This window comes from Panthera onca, chromosome F1 (assembly GCF_046562875.1).
Source record: "Panthera onca isolate mPanOnc1 chromosome F1, mPanOnc1 haplotype 2, whole genome shotgun sequence".
Lineage (NCBI taxonomy): Eukaryota > Metazoa > Chordata > Mammalia > Carnivora > Felidae > Panthera > Panthera onca.
The window spans coordinates 55,181,084-55,198,661 of NC_138355.1; positions in this window are offsets into that span (position 1 = coordinate 55,181,084).

Below are 17,578 nucleotides of genomic sequence, written 5' to 3' on the forward strand. Positions count from 1 at the left end.
TTTAGTACAATGTGATCTCTGAAAACACTTAATTCTTGAGGCAGAAATCCTAAACAGAGTTGTTGAACCTGCACAGAGCATTGTATACCACTTTACACTTCTGGGTATTTTGCATTTTTTTTCAGAATTGTATTGGGTTAACACTAAGTTGTATGGTTTTTTTTTTTTGGAAAAAAATTAATAGCTTAACATTCTTATAGAAGCTATTAAGTGTATGTTGAAAGTGTGTACAAGTATGCCTTAGAAATAGAGATCTCTATATCATTACTTGTTGGAGATTTTAATAAATTGCTGAAATTGTGGTGCTATTAATTACTAAATAAAAGTAACAAATGTAGGGACACTTGGATGGTTCAGTCAGTTGAGTGTCTGACTTTGGCTCAGGTCATGATCTCACAGTTGGTGGGTTCGAGCCCCATGTTGGGCTCTGTGCTGATAGCTTGGAGCCTGGAGCCTGCTTCAAGTTCTGTGTCTCCCTCTCTCTGCCCTTCCCCTGTTCACACTCTGTCTCTGTCTCTCTCTCTCTCAAAAATAAATAAACATTAAAATTTTTTTAATAAAAAAGAGTAGCAAATGTAGAGGGCTTTGTGTTTTGTTGTTCAGCGAATCTCATTTGTACTTCTCAAAGATTCTTTCAACAAAATAAATGCACAATCTTTATATCTGTTGACAGAATTTTTTTTCTTTTAGCACAGAGAGTGCCTTCCTATAGCTTTTGTATTCTAAGTACACCTGCACTCCATAGGGTGCAAAAATTATCCTTTTTCCAGACAGTTCTCAAAAAGTTTTTTCTCTCTAAGTAACTAGACATTAATAAAGTTATCACATGTACCCACCAAGTACCCAATGCTTCATAAATAGTTATGTAATTTTAATTAATATATGCTATACACTATTAGGCATCATAAAATATCTTTTTATCAAACCAATATAAGGTTAAGGAAAAAGTTCTGATATACTAGTTTGTTGAGAACCTAAAGTGTGTCTAGACCTGAATTAGAAGTTAATGACACAAAATAAAATAATCATATCTTTCACCTAGAAGAGTCTGAAGTCTATACATTCTCACAGGAGGAAAAAAGTGGATAAACAACGGAATACAAGACATAGTTTTGTATAAGTATGAGTGTATTGGGAGCATATGTGTGTGCACACATGTACATCAGAGAGAGAGACAGAGAGAGACAAAAAGAGAGAGTTTAAAAAGTTGATATAGCCCAGGAGGGTGTCTTTAGGTTGACCTACAAGGTTGGGGAAAGTTTCCCAAAAGAGTAAGTGGGGAGTGGGGGTGGAAATCACACAGACACACACACACACACACACACACACACACACACACACACACACACACACACACTTGGGAATGTAATGGCAAACAAGGTAACTGGACCCGGAGACAGAGGACAGATCATGAAAGATCATAAAAGCATAAGGATTTTATCTGACAGTTAATGGGTTAGCATAGGCTGTTTCCTTTTCCAAACACTGCACATTGGGGAAATCTCTTCAAAATATACCCCATATCCTGGGATCTAACAAGTTCCCACCAATAGAATCCTTCTCAACCTCCTCTCTCTCACCTGAATGACCACAGTAGCACATTCAGTAGTCTTCCTGCCTCTGTTTTGGGGCCCTTAGAAGTCAGTTCTCTGTGCACGGCCAGTGATATCCTTGGAACGCTTGTTTCAGATTAGGTCATTTTTCTTCTCAAAAGCCTCCAATGGCTTCTCTCCTCTTGACACACAAGCAGCTAGAATTTCACAAAAGGACTTGCCGTCCTTCCTAAGTCATCAGGCCACCAGTTGCCTCTTCAAATTTATTTATTCCTGCTCTTCCCTCCGATCCACCTGCAGTGACCATACTGCTTTCCCTGGACATCTAAAAGCAGCTTCTACCCAAAACATTTTTCATACTGTCTGTCCCTCCTGCCTGGAATGTTCTTTTGCCAGGTGTCTTCCCAATTCCTGTGCTTCATTCAAACTCTTTATTTTTGTTTTTGTTTATTTGTTTGTTTGTTTTAAATCAGTATTTATTTGAGGCTTTTGATAGCAGCTCTGTGTGGTGATTTCAAAGAACAAATAAAATATATCATTCAGCAGTCATTGTTTTTTTTAAACATGGACACAAGGAAATAAAAACCACTTTTAGGAAATGAAAAAACAAGGGGTAGGATATCCCATGTGTATCCCATCTTCAAATTTAAAATCAGATTTCCAGTTGTCCAAAGTGGCTCAAATTTAAAGTTTGTGCTATGCAATTGTGCAAGTGTATTCTGTGTAATACAGCAAGTGTATTACATGCTGTAATAGCTTCCTAACCTACCTCTACCCACAGATAGGCAGTGAATTTGAGAAACTAGGTGAGCGTAAATTAGATCTTAAGAAAAGCTCTTAATTTTTAAGTTTTACACTTTGATTTAAAAAACAAAACACAGGAGACACCTGGTGGCTTTCTCTGCCCCTCTCCTGCTCACACTCTCTCTTTCTCTCTCAAAATAAACAAATAAGCATTAACATTTTTTTTTTAAAACAAAACACAAATAAATCGGACTCTCCTCAGAGTCCTTCTCTGACTACCTTTTTTGGGACAATAGTCACTTGTTTTTTGTTTTCTTTATTCTTAATTTTTTGTTTTCTTTATTCTACTTTTCATCACCTAAAATATTTAGCATATATAGTATATCTATAATATCTACAATTTAACAATATTTTTTGTTTTCTTTATTCTACTTTTCATTACCTAAAATATTGAGCATATATAGTATATCTATAATATCTGCAATTTAACAATATATTATATATCTTCCCCTGTAGAAAGTGGCATGATGTCTGATATGTTAAATTTAATTGCTCAAATCCAAGCATGTAGAAAAATGACTGATGCACAGTAGTTGCTGAATAAATATTTTCCTGAATTAATAAAATAATGTATTTGATCCATGATCCTATTATGTAAATGTTTGCTTATTTGAATACTATATATATATATATGTATATGTATATGTATATATATATATATATATATATATATATATCACCAAGAATATCACCAAGAAATTAAATAACCACAGTTCCAATATCATTTCCTTCTATTAAACCATATCTCAGTTCATATTATGTTGCTTGTTTCTAATAACACAAGGGGATTTTGCTAGTTATAAGCAATATTCATAAGGAAAGCAATCAGCATTTTCCTGGTTGATATGCTTTTACTGACCTGTTTACAGGGATGGGCATTCACATTTTGAATATTAACACTGAGTAATAGGCTAGCAGCAGTGTATCAGAAATGGGATAAACTTTCTTTGTAAATTATTAGATATGGATGAAATTTCCTTTGTAAACTGATTCATCAAAATTTTTGCTTTTAGAAGAATTAGGGTATTATATTAACATATAACATTTTGTTAAAACGTGGTCAGTAGTTTTGTTTTCTCCATTATAATAATAATTAATAATAATGGGATCAGTCTTTGAAGTAGTTCGCTGAGTGATATTTACTCAGAGCTCACTTCAATGATACTAAGTGATATAGTTGGGACACTTGCATGCCTAAACTTCAAAAATAATTATGTAATTTTACTTTATTCTTTCTGGTGTTGTGGTTGTTTTATATCATTGCTATTTCCCCTCATGATTGTGCACTGTAAAAGGTTTTGTTTATGTTAAGTATAATGTGCAGTTGTTTCGATAGATACCTGCTTGTTACAGTTTTTTAAATTATCTGTTAATAATTTATTATAATAAACTACAACTTTCAAATATCAGTGCTTTTTTCATCCTTTTCCTCCTTGAATACATCAAGGCCTAAACTGAACTGGATTTAGATGAAATTAAATGAGATATATCAAGTTCGTTAATATGTAATTAATGTTTGCAACAAATATTTCCCAAAATGGAAATCATCACCTGTATTTGTAATCAGAATATTTCCAGTGACGTTTTAAAATTATGAAGTATCAAATGCTATGAAAGTGTTTCTATTTTGGTTTTATATATGAAAAATTTAATGATAATATTTAAGGCTTCTGGCGGGTTTTCTGTGTTACTCAGTACTTCACTTAATTCCCAATTGCAGATGATAAAATCAAGATGGGAGTTAAGTAGTCAGACTAACACCAAATAGCTTGTTAGTAGAAAAGTCTTGATATGAGCCCTCTTGTGAACTTTGGCAGTATGATTTCAAACCCTGAGGTCTTAACCACAGACTCACCCATCCATGGCCTACTGATGGAGCTATGAACTGACCAAGAGCTGACATCTTACGGATATTTAAGGAAGAAAAGCAAGAAAAATCACAGTGGCTTCTGAAAATATGTACTTTTCACTGATGATCACCAGTGTAATTTAAAGATGTCCAAATAGCTATTGTAAATAGTACTATATCAAATAGCAGGCATAGGGTACTGAAGATAGATTAATTTCAGAGTTAAGGAAGCAAGACCAAAACTGATATAATGACTTATACTACCATTGTCTGTTAAATGAAAATTCCAAAAGATTTTTAAGTGGTCTCTCCATTCCACTGTTAGTTGCTTCCATCTATTTTAAATAGAGCAGTAAAAGTGATCTTTAAACATATAATATCTTTAACAATAATAATTGTTATAATTATAACAATAGAACTCACCATACTGTATGTATCAACAAGTACAAATACTTAGTAAGTGTTCAATAATATATATTAAATATTTAAATGGATGCAAGTTTAACCTTTTAGGTACTCCAAATCTATAGTTTCATATTTTGTTTATATTAATTGTCTTTCAACCTTGGTCTGCATGCACTGGTACATAGAATAATTGAACACACCATAACTTTTCTCTTACAATTCACAATATGCTGCAATATGGCACTAAAACTAGTTTTTAAGCAATTAATGAAGGGAATATTTTAACCATTCTGCTGTTAAAAATACTGTCACAGCATCATCAGTATCATCTGGGATTTTTTTAGAGAAACAACTACTTGGTATCCACACAAGACCTGTTGAACCAGTCCTTAGGAGTGGGGACTAGATATCTACATTTTAACTAAGCTCTTTGGATGAATGTTATGAACACTAACGTTTGAGAAGCACTGCTCTAAATAAATTTATGTTTTTTATGAGCCTACTTATTCATGTGCATTTATTAATTAAGCCATGCCTATAATGTCAAGTCATGGCCCATAAGCTTCAGAATGTACTATAGAAGATAACTTTTCAATAAATTACGGTACAGGAGCATCTTATTATCTGGCCTCTATCCATACCAAAATGAATGAGGGAACCAGTAAAATGTAGGAGAAACATAATTATTTTGCCTAATTTCCTCATGTTGCAGTTGATAGAACTTTTATCATTTCTACATGAGCTCCATCATGTGGCTGAGCTTGATTTCTTTTTCTTCTAGTAGTTATACAGATGATTAAATCACGAATAGAAAAATTAATGCTTTTATAGAGCTATGCTGCTGAGACCTATTCATAATCATGCTTCCTTTGTTGTTTTTAGTTGTTTCTGTTATGTTTTTAGCATCATGATTTTGAAATTAGAAAACAATATGGACAATTGATGCTAGAAATATACCATTAATAGTTCTTCAGTGTCATAACACTATGTTCCCAATCGGGTTCTAGAAAAATCAGATTACAATTCTTGTAATCACTGTGTTTTGAGATCGAAGGGTTCCCAAATCAATGTGTGTGTTTTTTTAATGAGATAAATGACTTCTTTCTGCCTGTCCACTTAACTTACATCAGAAAAAAAAAAAGGGTGTAAGAGTTTTCTATTCTTCTAAGAAACAGTCAGTTAGGTGTAACCATAAGAGGGGACAAAAGAGAGCTCAAAAAAACCCACATCAGTTTTTTATACTCATAGATTGTAGAAATCAGAGGCATGGCACATCACGCAGGGCCACAAAGGAAGCCACCAGAGGGGTCACGAAGCAGAAGACAGGAGCCAGAGGAGAGTGCGGGCAACTGTGTTTATTGAGTACCCACAGAAAAGGTAAGGCAGAGGAGGGTTAGAACAGTTTAGGACTGACTAGTTCAAATAACTTTGGAAGGCTTTAGGTTATGAGGGTGGTCCTTAGTTGTCTGGAAACTGATCCTGGGATAATTAAGGCAGAGAAATATTGCTCTTGGGGTGAAATTACTTCATATATCAAAGGCATGCTCTTGGCTGGACACTTTGCAATCTCTAAGAACTGGCTAGCTTAGAGACAGGTAGTCTTTCTTCAGGTAAGAAAAGATTTTTCAAATGTCAAAACATCCTAACATATAGCAAATTTATAATACATTGCGTATATGTGTGTATCCCAACACCTATGTTTTTGTGTGACACTCAACTACAGAAATAATCTAAAAGGACTCCATCATATGCCCAAAAAGAAATGACCACAATCAAGCATCCGATTAACTTTTGATATTACAATTTTGTGGAAGTGTATATAATGGGATTTATTCAAAAATACTTTTTAAAGGAAGAGGGATGAATCTAAACACATTAAGCACCAGTTATATAAGCATAAAACATACACAAATTCTGTCATCAATTTGTTCTAAATTCATTAGAAAAGTTCAAAGTTTACTATAAATCATAATACAAAAGTGTGTTAGAGTGAGGATTTTGAACTTCTCCAATCCACAGAAATTTTAATTGGTTTACAGACCTCATTAATCACTTAACCAAAAATTCACACTTAAATTGTTTCTTATCCTCTATATCTCATTCCTATTCTATGTTCCAAGCCCCCATGCATGCAAAAATATCACCATAATTAGAGAAATAGTGTTCATTGATGATACATCAGAGAAGTAAATTTGTCAGTAAACATCTAAGGTGGAGCTTTAGTTAATGAAAGAAATAAAAGCCATAAATTTGAAAAGACCAAAGGATCACTCTTCATTAGCAAAATATTCTCTGGATCTATTGAAATATCATTTTATTATCTATTGAAAAAATCAATTACAAAACAAGTTAAATTCTATAATTCTATCTTAAACATTTATATTTCCATTTTGTTACAAAATGAAAGCTTTTGTGGTGTTTGTTCTCAGATTTCCATAACATCTTTAACATAATATTGCTTACCATTGTATTTTAAAAAAAAGACTTTAAAATCAAAGAAGTAGACTTTATTTCTGTTGCCTTTGAAGGGGCATTTGACTCACATACAGCTGATGGCTATATGATGGCTATGTGGATAACTAACAGTTCATAAATGAAGTGAAAAAAATAACTAAAATATTCTAAAAGAAAATCATGTATGAAAAAAAAATCCTAAAATTATATATGTATTGTTAGCCTGAAAATAAAAGAGCCATAATGAGAGGAAAAGGAGCACGTATTTGGGATCAAAGATTGCAATTTGGGAGAGCAGATAGAAAAACAAATGTTACTTCGTTTGTAAGGTAAAAGCAAGGGGTTTTTATGAGGCAGAAAGGCAATTACATGAGTTAAGAAGACCAAAAAAAAAAAAAAAAAAAAAAAAAAAAAGCATAACTACTTCTGGCTATATATTGATCAACTGCCGATTATATTTTTGAAAAGTCCACAATGGTAGGTCCTGTGATTGGGATGTCTGTTCTCCAGCTGACTTCTCATGCAATTGCTTAAAACAGTTGCTGTTATGCTCAGTCCACAGGTCCTGGCCCAGGGCAAACAAAGATAGATGAGGTCGTTTCTCTGCAGTGGTCTCTCCAACTCCATTTTAAAATGGTTCCAATCTGGGGAACCTGAGTGGCTTCTTTGGTTATGCATGGGACTCTTGATTTCTGCTCAGGTCATGATGTCACGTTTCCTAAGATTGATCCGTGAGTGGGGCTCAGCGCTAATAGGCTCTGTGCTGATAGCGCTGACAGCTCAGAGCGTACTTAGGATTCTCTCTCTCTCTCTTTCTCTGTGCCTCTCACCCCTACTCCTATGCATGCTGTCCCTCTCTCTTAAAATAAGGAAGCTTAAAAAATAAATAAATAAAATGGTCCAATCGTGTCAGTTTTTCACAGAATATATAAATAACCTGTATATATAAAACATAAATAATATACTCTTCTCTTAATACCATCTGCCAAGAAAAAAGAAGTAATCACAATATCTCCAGGAGATATTCTTTATATTTAAAGTAGAAACAAAGAAGGAGTAAATAGCTAAATGTCAATTCAGATTAATGGTAATCAGGCATCTTCAGTAATGTTAAATTCAGTGTATGTGGTGTCTATTTTCTGATAGTTTGTTTTTGTTTTTGAATCTTTAAATTTTGTGTTTTAATCTTTAAATTATGCCTCATTTCCAACATTTTAATGTTTGCTTTTCCATGTTAGGTAAGGAAGTGTGGGCTGAAAATATCAGAAGAAAGAATTCTTGACCGCCACATTTCTCCCTGCTAGTTACAACTCCTTAGGTCCCATTATCATCCAGTAACTATGAGACTCCTGTCAGAGATTCATATTCTTTACCTTTCCTCTTCCTACAAACTCTTAAGTAAAATTAAGCAGTACTTATAAGGCTTAATGTACCAAAAATAAATAACATAGAAGAAGCAACTATTGGCACACTGGAAAAATTTCATATCTTTATATGAATCCATCTGTAAATTCTTTCAACTTCAACCATCATTAGAGAGTATTTAAAAATGTAAGCTATTAGATTGCTAGACTGGTCAATATACTTAACATCAGTGACTTAAATGCTCTCCAATAATATGTCCATAGAATTTTCAAAATGACTACTTTATTATCCAGTACATTTATCAGATAAATACTGTAAGAATAAATACTGTAAAAATAAATACTGTAAGAATTTCTCAGATACATTCTTTATAAAAGTAAAAATGTTGGCTCTTAAAGACTATTTCTTAGTAAAAGCTCTTCAAATGCAAGTTAATTTCTAAGTCACGTTGTACATATACAACATATAACAGTTAAACTTTTCTATACTACATCTGCCTACCTTTTAGAAGTGGGCTGTAAAAAAGAGGAAAAAAAGGAAAAAAAAACAACTAAAAGTCAATTAGCAGTCTCAACAAAAGCAGAAAGGGAATTAAATACATACTGTAATTATAGTATAAGAACACATTACAGGTTTCAATTTGGTTGTGAACTTATAGTTTATTTGATTTGATAGATAAGAAACTTCCTTACATATTTGAGCACAGTTTGGAAAAAGAAAAACATGTAAAATAACACAAAAAATCAACAAAATTTACCTAAAAAATTTAATATGCCCAGAACTAAATGGGACTTAAAGAATGATAAATAACAAATAATTACATATTTATTGCAGCATTATAGAGCATATATTCACTATTTTCTCTTTTTCAAGGATATTCATCATTCAACTCATATATAACTTAATTATATTATTATTGCACTCAGAATAGTTTTAAACTATTGAAATCTAAATACTAATATAATTTAACATGCAGTATAGAACAATTGGTATCAAATTAATTATCATGGAGTAATACACAAAAGCCTTACTACAGATGTATTATTCCCATTTGTATTGGAAGATAAATTATGGATTGGTTTGCCATATTGCAGAAATCTGCACTATTATCTAAATTAAAAAATCAGAACAAGTAAATTGCTACATTAACCTTTTAGAATTACAATTTAATTATTCTCCACACACCAGTTCACATTTATGCAAGTTTTTCTTCTGAATTAATAAGTCGTTTCACTTAATTGCTCAAATGGTGTTCAAAGTTCTGATTTTTACAAGCACACTAACATAGTTTTATTTTGGGAAAATCGATATCTTTAAAATTTTTCTTTTTTTAAAAAAAGCTGCATCTCATTTGCCAAAAATCATTCACAAAGCTAAATATAAATGTGTTATGGTGTTTTACAATTTTTCCTGGCAATAAAACATATAATACAGACATGAGTTATCTATGTGTAAGAATTCTGCTCTCTAGTCTTAAATTTCATACTATTTTATTTTTTTTTCTTTTTTTTTTTTTTTTTTTTTTTAAATTTTTTTTTCAACGTTTTTTATTTATTTTTGGGACAGAGAGAGACAGAGCATGAACAGGGGAGGGGCAGAGAGAGAGGGAGACACAGAATCGGAAACAGGCTCCAGGCTCCGAGCCATCAGCCCAGAGCCCGACGCGGGGCTCGAACCCACAGACCGCGAGATCGTGACCTGGCTGAAGTCGGACGCTTAACCGACTGCGCCACCCAGGCGCCCCTATTTTAATTAAATATTTAAGTAAAATTATTTGTTAAGTCATCCCTTGTAATATTATAGTCATATATCACATAGCAAAAACAGCCTCTGTTTGGACTGTTTGGATTTTATCACTTTTTTTCCACTTAAGTTTTATAGTAATTACTAAAAAAGGTATGGACATATCAGTCCTTTGCAACTTGACTGCATTGCCAATAAAGTTTGGCCCTCAAAAAGACTTATTGCTTGATTATTGGCTATGATTTATGTTTTCATTGTTCATGAATCTCGTGTGTGTGCGCACACCCGCACACCCGCACACAGATATGAGATCAAGAGACACAACCTTCCTCAAACTATTACAACTATTTCCGGTTCCCTCCATCTGTGGTGCCCATCCAAATTGTAGTGGAAGGTATGTTTGGGGTAGAGTTAGACTCTTTGAATCCAACTCTGGAAACTGTTTAACCCATGGATCTTAGGTAAAGCATTATCTTCCTTGAGATTCCATTTCTTCATTATAAAATACAGATTAGAATATTTCCAGTCATAGAATCATTATAAAGTTGAGCTTGATTCACTTGAGGGTTCTTTGTCCTTTGAGGTGTTTCCTATGCGATGCCGGAGGCTTTCTTGTGACTTCCAGAAATTTGGGAGAGCCTTTGCTTCTGCCCCTAGGAATCTCACTGCACACAAATTATTCTCTTTTCTTCTTGACAGATTTTAAAAACTAATCTCCTTTATTTTTAATTTCCATATTATTTGCCAAATATTTTTAAGATTTAAGGATAAACTTAGGATGGTATTTTGTAATTTAATTTTGGGCACCCTATTAAATGTGTATAAGTGACTTCACAAAAAGATAGGAGATTACAATCCTTGGTTTTAAAAATGTTTGAGCACTCAAATATTACACTAATTTACTCTATAAGCTTTGTGCTTTTCTTTGTTCCATTCATCAGCTTGTTTTTAGTCCTCTTTCTTCTCTTTTGTCTTTCATCCTACCAGACATTTTTATTTCCTAAGCAGGCAGGTATTTATTTTTTGTTTTTACCTATGCATGTATACATCTTTGTATGAATTTGATTCCTTCTAATCAATTACCTCAGTTACAGATCTCTACCAACAGGTACTTTCTGGACTAAACTAAGACAACTTGTTTACTAAAATAACCTTGGGTGCCAAATGTTAAAAATAAAATTTGCAATATTCGTACTATTGAATACATGAGACACAATTAAGATCCTTATACCAATAAATGGCATATAGTCATTATTTAAAACAAGTTATCCCTTTTCTCCTTTATAAACCATAAAATATATATCAATAAACCAGAGAATAGATGGAATCATGTATTTCCTATAGAGGAACCCACTCACAAGTCACTACCTTCTTTATTTACCAGTAAATACTCAAGGGCTACAAACCATTTGTACCCAGTGAGCTGAGACTGCACATAAACATAACTCTATGAAATTACTTCAAAAATTTATGGAGAAAAAAAAACAAACAAAAACTTATACAGTAAGTTTATTCTCTAAAACCAACCAATGAAAATGAAAACGTTAGTTGACTTGAAAGACTGTAGGATGGCTTCCCATTCCTCCCATCTCCTAGTATTCATGCCTTCGTACAATCTTCTCCCCTTGATTATAAATGGGATCCCTGACTTGCTTCTAACTATAGCAGAGGTGATGAGATGCCATTCCTATGATGGCGTTATTTGAGATTATACCTTCTCTTACTAATGGACTCTCACTCTTGCTGTCATTAATGAAATAAGCTGTGTGATGGAGAGTTCAAATGATAAACAATTTAATGTGGTTTGCAGCAAGAGCAAGCAAGGGGCTGGGAATCTAAGAATGATAGCCTTTGAGGCATTGAATCTTGCCAATAGCCATATGAACTTGGAAATGGATCTTTTCTCAGTCAAACCTCAGATGATACCACAGTTCTAGTCAACACCTTCTTGATAGCAACTGTGAGAATTTGGTGAAGAAATCCCGGTTAAGTCATGCCCAGATTCTTGACCTACTGAAACTGAGAAAATATAAACTTGTGCTGTTTTAAGCTACTAAGTTATTGGTAATATTGTTATGTAACAAAAATGAAATCCACAGTATTTCAGTAATATAAATAAAAATACTTTTCAAATATTTTATTGTGGAAAATTGCAAATATATATCAAAAGTCAAAACAATTGCACAGTGAATGCCCAAATAAATACCCCACCAATGTTCTCATCAGCACTCATGACTATCTTATATTATGGAGAATAACATTATGAAAAACAAAACAAACAAAATAGACAGCAGAGCTCATTGAAAATAAACCTATAATTTTTAAAGAATGCAGTATTTTCTAACACATATTAAAATACTCAATTTTATTGATTAATTTCCATGGATTTTTTTTCTCAAAATGATAGGGTATTATTAGTAAATTATTGAAAAAATTAACAAAAAATATTTCTAATATTTACAAATGCTTGGGTTTTTTTTTTAAGTTTATTCATTTATTTTGAGAGGGAGGGAGGGATAGAGAGAGAGAGAGAGAGAGAGAGAATGCATGCACAAGCAGGGGAGGGGCAAAGAGAGAGAGATGGTGAGATGTGGGGCTCAGTCTCATGAGCCATGAGATCATAACCTGAGCCAAAATCAAGAGTCAGATGCTTAACCAACTGAGCTACCTAGGTGCCCCTACAAATGCTGTTTGACACATACTTTAGGAGGAAGAAAATCAGAATCAATTCTTGTCTTTGGAAAAAACAATCTTGCAGCATTGATTTCATTTTGTATTTTAAAGACAGAAGCAAACTAGCGATGCATTGCAATTGTCAAAGTTGTTTATGAATAATTAACATTGAGAATGCTGAATGTATATCAGATATCTTATTGTCATAAATTATATAAGAATATAATGCTATCACAGTCCTCATGTCCTGATCTCTCTTCCTCTAAGTTTGATTCCTTTGGAAATCATGTTTTTAAGGGAAGACAGTAGCATAGTAAATGGATGCATTGATTTTGCTTTTAATAATGTAAATTTTAAGTCTAATATATCATTGTTGTAATTTTAATGAGATTTCTTACTTTTAGTGTACTTACTTATGTATCATTTACCTTGATTTTCATAAAATCCATTTTCTAGATACCTATGCTCTTGCATGGAAAAATTAGATACTGGCTAGAAAATTTAACAAAACTAGGAAGTTTAAATATATGGTGATATGTATACTTTAATGATTAACAGATTCTGAAAATGTCTTTCTATATGGTTAAACATATAAGGAAGTTGTGGTGCACACGGGTGGCTCAGTCAGTTAATGTCTGACTTGTGGTTTTGGCTTAGGTCCTCATCTCATGGTACATGAGATAGAGTCTCACGTCAGGCTCTGTGCCGACAGTGCCGAGCCTCCTTGGGATTCTCTTTCTCCCTCTCTCTCTGCCCCTCCCCTGTCATGTGCATACTCTCTCTAAATAAATAAATTAGTTAAACTTAAAAAAATTCAAAAATATATAAGAAAGTTGTATGTATAATGGATTTAAGCAAGTGGAATTCAGATATAAGTAAAATTGCAAGCAAGAACTCTAAAAGGAAAATGGCACCTGGTATTTGTAAAACAAACTAAAGTAAGCATACTTACAAAGGCCTGAGTTAAATTCTGGAGAACTAAATTAAACTTTGCCCAAGCTGCACCCTCTATCAGAAGTTCTGAGATAAATATCTCACAGGGAACCAAAGAAAGGGCAGAGCTGAATTCAGATATCAGTAATACAGCTGAGGACTGAGGGAGTCTATCATTAGGAGTGATTCTGGCCTCCCTAAGAGTTCATTTGCCTACAATTTATCAGCTTTAGAGACTTAAGCAGAGGCATATGTAGTGAGGATTAAGATTGATATTGAAAACTAAGGCATTTAACACAATTAAGTATGACTGTGGACCTTGGCCTCTATAGACTGAGTGCCCCTTCATTGATACCAGGACTATCCATATACCCTGACCACTTCATTTGACTCACCCCGGGCAGAGAAAAGGAGTAAGAAGAGAGAATAAATTATTCTTAAATTAGTTGGTTTGAATATTAAATTTGAATTAATTTTACCTAAAAATAATTAACCCAAAAGTGACAGATATTTAAAGAGTCATGCTTATCAGATGGAGTTTTGTGTTCTTGTTTTTGTTTTTGTTTTTTTATACATATGCTCATGAAATGGCAGTTCCAAACTAAGCTGAAATTTTATTAAAAACTTATTTAAAAATAAATTTTAATTCCACATTATGAATTTTTACTGTACATTTTGACTGTACATTAATAATTTGATGATTCAATATGTATATATGTGCATACATATGTGTATGTGGGAAATACATTTATTCAATAGTCTCAACTCTTTGAGGGATAAATATAAAACAGTTCTGTTTTTCTCCATCACTATCTTTCTTTTTTTTCTTTTTCTTTTCTTTTTATTTGTTTTTTAGGTGTCTTAAGTTATCTTTATTTATTTTTAGGTATAATTTATTGTCAAGTTAGCTAACATACAGTGTATACAGTGTGCTCTTGGCTTTGGGAGTAGATTCCTATGATTCATCACTTACATACAATACCCAGTGCTCAACCCAATGAATGCTCTCCTCAATGCCCATCACCCATTTTCCCCTCTCCCCCGCCCCCCCATCAACCCTCCTACCGTCCTCTCCCGTACCATCTATCCTCTCCCGTACTATCTATCATTTGTGGGGTCCCATTACCAAATCACTAGACAAGAATCTTTAAGGAATTTTTATCCATAATAGTCAAACATTGGAAATAATGCACAATGAAAAGTGACTGGCTAAGTCTTTTGTCTATTGATCCAATAATTGAACAGTCTATCTCTCCCAGTGCACATGTAGAGACTTTGGAAGGCTTTTGTGGAGTTCTCCTCACCAGAGATTCCTGATGTGAGTAAGCCCTTCAGAAGAAACTGTACCCTCCCAACACTCGAGGAGTCACATTTCTGATTGTTCTCTTCTCTTACAGGCTGGAATATGGGGAGAAGGATGTTTGGTAGAGTAGTGTTAGTTCCACCTCCAAGAAAGCTCTTGAGAAAAGTGTCTGGTTCCCACATTTGGCAGTTCCATGGCTCAGTGGCATTTAACATATCATTCTCAGTTTTGAACTTGGCATTTTGTAGTGACAGAAACATTCCACTGAAAATCCCCTTATACACATACCCACACATACAATAAAGAGAAAGTCATGCAGTAGTTTTCACCCTGGTGTGATTTTGCCCCCCACAGAACATTTGCAATATCTGGAGATATTTTGATTTTCACCACTGAAGTGGAGGGTGCTGCTGGCGTCTAGTAAACAGAGAAAAGAAATGTTGCTAAACATCCTACAACACACAGAACACCATCCCCCGCCAAAGCAAAGAATTATCTGGTCCAAAATGTCAAAAGTGTCAAGGTTGAGAATCTCTGAGTTACAGGAAATCTCTAACTTCAGCCTTTCACAGAGAAACCATAAATTCTGGAGAGGTTTATAAAACCATATTCAGAAATATGGCACCTTGTAAGGGTGAGCGTATGTGAAATAAACATGCCATGCAATCAAGCTGCAGTTATTTACAGTGATTGTAGGCATTGTCTCCTCAACCTTCACACATCAAGTCATTTCAATAAGCCTGTACAGTTTTTGCGAGAAGTAATTACAACTAGAAATGATAGCAAAACCATATTCTCAAAGGACAGTGTTGTACGGTAACCTAATGATGCAGATAGAATATCATTTACTGCATTTTAAAAGAATTATGAAGAACACTTCCAATGACATTATGTTATGTCCTTTAACATATAACATAATATTTTAAATGTGAAAGAAATATAGTATCTTTAAATAACGCAATGATAAATCTACGTATTTTCCAAATTAATTTAAACCCAGGAAATGAGTGCACTTATTGGTGCAATAATTTACATACATTAATTTCAAAAAGATATCTTTAATTTTATATTTTGACCAAAAATAAATAGGTTTTAGAAGAGAATATATATCCCTAATACAGCAACTTCTGTCCACCCCCATGAACCAAATATTATTCAGTAAATTTTGCCTTATTGAAAAGAATATGCACAAAGGATTTTAATAATAACAAGTTTAGTAGATGTCACTTAAAATATACATCTATTCACTTATTTGATAAATATTTATTGAGATCACAAATAAACAAGCATTATGCTAAGTGCTGAAGGCACAACAATGAACAGGGCAACAATGTCCTTACCCATATAGATATAACTTTCTCGTGTGTACATTAAATGGTTTATATGTAGTCTTAGTGAATGCTAAGCCAAAATGAGCTACCATTATTAATTCCATCCACTGCAAAATAAATTTATGTATATTGACTACTAATTTCAAAAGATCACTAAGAAAAGCAAAATATGTATAGGTTTTATATTCTAGAAATGATCATTTTATTTTTTAGTTTATCACCTAAGTTAAAAATAAAGATTTTCAGCAATTCATGTATTTACATATGTATTAATGTTGTATTATATATAACATATGTAAATATAAACCCATGTATGTTTATATATGTATATGCATAAGTATGTATGTATATACATGTGTATGTGTACATCCGACTTCGGCTCAGGTCATGATCTCACAGTTCATGAGTTCAAGCCCCACATCAGGCTCTGGGCTGGCAGCTCGGAGACTGGAGCCTGCTCCAGATCCATTGTTCCCCTTTCTCTCTGCCCCTCCCTCTTCATTTTCTCTCTGTTTTTCAAAATAAATAAGTAAACTTAAAAAAAAAAAAAAGGTCGTCCCCACTTCATCTCTTTGGGGTCAGTGAAGTCTCTGTGAAGAATCATTACAGATGATTTCTCCCTTTGCCCCCTCACTCCTGTTTCCTTCCCTTCCCTTCCCTTCCCACTCTTGGTATTGATCCCAGAAATGTTCCCTAATAAACTACCACCAGACAAATCCCCATCTCTGAGTCTTCTTCCTGTGGAAAATGCAACAGTTTTAGTGACCCATACACCCAATAATCTTCACTTTTTAGTGTTCTACTGTGATCTGCATTACATGAGTTCACCATGATTTGATGATGGCGTCTCTTAAGTCGTTCATTTACATATTTGTTAGAGAATTATCATTTAAAAAAATTTTTAATGTCTATTTCTTTTTGAGAGAGAGAGAGAAGAGAGAGACAGAGAGAGACAGAGAGAGAGAGAGAGAGAGAGAGAGTGGAAGTGGGGGGAGGAGCAGAGAGAGAGGGAAACACAGAATCCAAAGCAGACTCCAGACTCTAAGCTCTCAGCACAGAACCTGACGCAAGGCTTGAACTCATGGACCTCTAGATCATGACCTGAGTCGAAGTCAGATGCTTAACCAACTGAACCACCCAGGAGCCCCTTAGAGAATTATTTAGA